The sequence below is a fragment of the Schistocerca serialis genome, chromosome 4 (genome assembly GCF_023864345.2).
Source record: "Schistocerca serialis cubense isolate TAMUIC-IGC-003099 chromosome 4, iqSchSeri2.2, whole genome shotgun sequence".
NCBI classification, from domain to species: domain Eukaryota; kingdom Metazoa; phylum Arthropoda; class Insecta; order Orthoptera; family Acrididae; genus Schistocerca; species Schistocerca serialis.
The window spans coordinates 172,969,631-172,974,773 of NC_064641.1; the positions used below are offsets into that span (position 1 = coordinate 172,969,631).

The 5,143-nt window shown below is 43.4% G+C and overlaps 1 pseudogene; it reads left to right on the top strand.

Annotated features, from left to right (window-relative positions):
* The first annotated feature begins 2,465 nt into the window (after positions 1 to 2,465).
* Positions 2,466 to 2,583, top strand: LOC126475976 (5S ribosomal RNA; annotated as a pseudogene).
* The last annotated feature ends 2,560 nt before the right edge of the window (positions 2,584 to 5,143 follow it).

Sequence of the window (5,143 nt, forward strand, 5' to 3'; positions counted from 1 at the left end):
AACCCACCTAACTTGTACACTTGGCGAATGGGTAAAAAGATTCTTCTACCGATTTAAGTTTTCTTGAGGATGTGATAATCACTCCCAAAAAGTGATGAAAACATAAGCGTTTATCACATAAATTGAAAAAGAAAGATTAATTTTTCACCCGAGATAAGACTTGAACAAAGGACTTCTCGCTCCGCAGCTGCTCACGCTAACCACAGGACTACGGCACTCCTGAGCTTGCTCTTTCCTTGTTGTTGCCTATTTGCGCATGGACTGCTCAGTTTGTATATTTTGCTTATTTTTTCATAGTTCCACACAACTTCTTCCTGTTTTCTCGATTGATCTGTGTCCAGTTTTTCAAGGCCTATCCACTGTGCCAACTGTAACTAAATCTGAGGGGGATGCGATGGGGAGGTTCCCTTGTGAGTAGGGGCATCAAGGGCCGATTACTGGACATAGTCAGCCGTTAGCTCCTTTTATGTCAAGACTTGATGTGTGAGGCATGTTTTTTAAGTAAGTACCGTTTTGCCACACCGCAGCCGCAGCGCTGCGGTCGGCGTTCTGCGCATGCGCACTGGGTACCTACATCTGTTGTCTACACACTGACGCCATTGCAGTCTGATTCTTCCTTGTGTACGTTGTGTGCTAAGTGTTTAAGGTGCCTCCGATAATCGTGAGTCCCGCCGGCTGTGATGTACGGGCTGTCAAAAGATTTCTTAGTGCTAAAGGCCTATAAGCGATCGATATTCATCGTGAGATCTGTGCAGTTTACGGAGAAAACATTATGGGTGATGGAATGGTAAGAAATTGGGTTAGAGCATTTAAGGATGGCCGCACAAATGTGCATGATGAACAACAGAGTGGGCGTCCTTCGGTCATTAAAAGTTTGGTGTAGGAAGTGGACAATAAGGTGAGAGAAAACAGACGCTTTACGATTTCCTCTTTGCGGGATGACTTTCCTAATGTTTCTCGTAGTGTTTTGTATGGCACTTGAATTACCGAAAATTGTGCGCACGCTGGGTACCTAAAATGCTGACGGATGTGCACAAAACCAAACGTTTAGACAGTGCATTGACTTTCCTGGAGCGGTACATCAACGATGGTGATGATTTCTTAAGCCAAATTGTTACGGGCGATGAAACTTGGGTGGCCTATGTCACACCAGAATCAAAGCAACAGTTTATGGAATGGCGGCATACATATTCACCCAGAAAAGTGAAGTTTAAGCAAACAATTTCTGCCCAGAAAATCATGTGCACAGTTTTTTGGGACAGAAAAGGAGTATTGCTTGTGGAATTTCTGCCTCGTAATGAGACAATCAATGCAGCAGCTTACTGTAAGACATTGCACAATAAGCGCCGTTAAATTCAGAACAAGAGACGTGGCAAGTTGAGCAAGGGCATCGTTTTGCAGCAAGACAGTGCCCGTCCGTATGTGGCGAATCAGAACAGAAATCTCATCACATCTTTTCGATGGGAAATTTTAGATCATCCTCCATACAGCCCCGATTTTGCGCCCAGTGACTACCATCTGTTCCTGCACTTGAAGAAACACCTGGACGGTCAGCGGCTTGAAGACGATGACGAAGTCAAAACAGTGGTGATGCAGTGGTTAACAAGTCAGGCGGCAGACTTCTATGAGGAGGGTATTCAAAAACTGGTACAACGTTATGACAAGTGCCTCAATATTGAAGGAAATTATGTAGAAAAGTATATTAAGGTACAGGCTTTCATGTAAAAATAAAATTATTGACATATCTTAGCACGTCTTTTTTAATTTCAAGACGGTACTTACTTAAACACCACGCCTCGTAACTGGTTAAGTCAGAGCTACGACATTGAGGTGAGTACGGTGTCCTTCTGTCAGCTCCCGCTGATTTCTCCAACTTTGATATTCTATGCTGTGCGGGACTGGGCGCTGGGAGCTGCGCTGGATATTTCCAGGGTTATACAATATCTGTCACATTATGTATTTATGGTCAGTATTTGTCACACTACGACGCGACCACCTCTATGGCCTGCGCTTGGCGGCTTACTGAAATGTTTGTCTGAGCGTAATTGTGTGAGATAAGGCTGTGTTGCTTCAGACTGTTTGTATTTCTGATCAGTCGAATATTTGACTTACATGTAACTGCGCCTGTACTGGGGAGTTCTGTGTACGCTGAGAGCTTCATTGTAGAGTTTTTGTGTTGTCTATATGCAGTGTGCAAGACTAAATTCAGTGGCTAATCTTAATGTTATATTTTCCCACTGATATGGCCGTCGTCTTTCTTGTGCCGTAGTATCCTGGAAAAGTGTTTTAGCAATAAGCCGTGTCAAAAATTTTGCAGGTTAAATTGTGATCTTAAGTGTTTTTGAGGATTTCGCACATACCATTACTCTTCACAGTCGGCCCGGGCACGGCAATGCACGGTGCCAATGTGTTCCCAAAATACGCGAGTGACAATACGATTTTTCAGAGGCTCATACCTTGGTTCTGGCAACAGCCTTGCCACAGTGGATACACCAGTTCCTGTCAGATCACGGAAGTTAAGCGCTGTCGGGCGTGGCCGGCACTTGGATGGGTGACCATCCGGGACGCCATGAGCTGTTGCCATTTGTCAGGGTGCACTCAGCTTCGTGATGGCAACTGAGGAGCTACTCGACCGAATAGTAGCGGGTCCGGTCAAAGAAAACCATCACAACGACCGAGAGAACGGTGTGCTGACCACACGCCCCTCCTTTCTAAATCCTCAACTGAGGATGACACAGCGGTCGTATGGTCCCGATGGGCCACTTGTGGCCCGAAGACGGAGTGCATATCTTGGGTTCTATTGATCACAGAGATAACAGGGTGAAGTGTTCTGGATAGGTCTTGACCTATCGACCATTTTCATACCTATTGAAAGAATGGGAACTCAGTAGCTGTCGTACCGTACAGGGTTAAAGTTTAAACATTTCACACTGAAAGTTGGACGTCCATGATTCTCCTTTGTGCAGACACAAACTATGAGTCTGAGATATTATTATCGACTGAGCGAGCGAAGAGTTGATGAGGAGAGTTTGAAATGGTGGGACGCAGCGTGCGGTGGAGGCAAGCCACGCGACATGAGAGGTCGCATCCTGCCATGGTCGTGCTAGCAGAGCCTGAGGAGACTTTTGCATTAATTGAGGATTTTTAGTAATTTGCCTTTTCGCTGCATTAATTGTTAGTTGCTTGTGCACTGGAGGAATTTTGTCAGATTCGTGTATGCATACATTGCTGTGGACAGAAACGGGTTTACTGAGTGTTGTTGTGGTCTTCAGTCCTGAGACTGGTTTGATGCAGCTCTCCATGCTACTCTATCCTGTGCAAACCTCTTCATCTCCCAGTACCTACTGCAACCTACATCCTTCTGAATCTGCTTAGTGTATTCATCTCTTGGTCTCCCTCTACGATTTTTACCCTCCACGCTGCCCTCCACTGCTAAATTTGTGATCCATTGATGCCTCAAAACATGTCCTACCAACCGATCCCTTCTTCTAGTCAAGTTGTGCCACAAACTTCTCTTCTCCCCAATCCAATTCAATACCTCCTCATTAGTTACGTGATCTACCCACCTTATCTTCAGCATTCTTCTGTAGCACCACATTTCGAAAGCTTCTATTCTCTTCTTGTCCAAGCTAGTTATCGTCCATGTTTCACTTCCATACATGGCTACACTCCATACAAATACTTTCAGAAACGACTTCCTGACACTTAAATCTATACTCGATGTTAACAAATTTCTCTTCTTCAGAAACGATTTCCTTGCCATTGCCAGTCTACATTTTATATCCTCTATACTTCGACCATCATCAGTTATTTTACTCCCTAAATAGCAAAACTCCTTTACTACTTTAAGTGTCTCATTTCCTAATCTAATTCCCTCAGCATCACCTGATTTAATTTGACTACATTCCATTATCCTTGTTTTGCTTTTGTTGATGTTCATCTTATATCCTCCTTTCAAGACACTGCTCATTCCGTTCAACTGCTCTTCCAAGTCCTTTGCTGTCTCCGACAGAATTACAATGTCATCGGCGAACCTCAAAGTTTTTACTTCTTCTCCATGAATTTTTACACCTACTCCGAATTTTTCTTTTGTTTCCTTTACTGCTTGCTCAATATACAGATTGAATAACATCGGGGACAGGCTACAACCCTGTCTCACTCCTTTCCCAACCACTGCTTCCCTTTTCTGCCCCTCGACACTTATAACTGCCATCTGATTTCTGTACAAATTGTAAATAGCCTTTCGCTCCCTGTATTTTACCCCTGCCGCCTTCAGAATTTGAAAGAGAGTGTTCCATTTAACATTGTCAAAAGCTTTCTCTAAGTCTACAAATGCTAGAAACGTAGGTTTTCCTTTTCTTAATCTTTCTTCTAAGATAAGTCGTAAGGTTAGTATTGCCTCACGTGTTCCAACATTTCTACGGAATCCAAACTGATCTTCCCCGAAGTCCGCTTCTACCAGTTTTTCCATTCGTCTGTAAAGAATTCGCGTTAGTATTTTGCAGCTGTGACTTATTAAACTGATAGTTCGGTAATTTTCACATCTGTCAACACCTGCTTTCTTTGGGATTGGATTTATTATATTCTTCTTGAAGTCTGAGGGTATTTCGCCTGTCTCATACATCTTGCTCACCAGATGGTAGAGTTTTGTCATGACTGGCTCTCCCAAGGCCATCAGTAGTTCTAATGGAATGTTGTCTATTCCCGGGGCCTTGTTTCGACTCAGGTCTTTCAGTGCTCTGTCAAACTCTTCACGCAATATCTTATTTCCCATTTCGTCTTCATCTACATCCTCTTCCATTTCCATAATATTGTCCTCAAGTACATCGCCCTTGTATAAACCCTCTATATACTCCTTCCACCTTTCTGCCTTCCCTTCTTTGCTTAGAACTGGGTTGCCATCTGAGCTCTTGATATTCATACAAGTGGTTCTCTTCTCTCCAAAGGTCTCTTTAATTTTCCTGTAAGCAGTATCTATCTTACCCCTAGTGAGATAAGCCTCTACATCCTTACATTTGTCCTCTAGCCACCCCTGCTTAGCCATTTTGCACTTCCTGTCGATCTCATTTTTGAGACGTTTGTATTCCTTTTTGCCTGCTTCATTTACTGCATTTTTATATATTCTCCTTTCATCAATTAAATT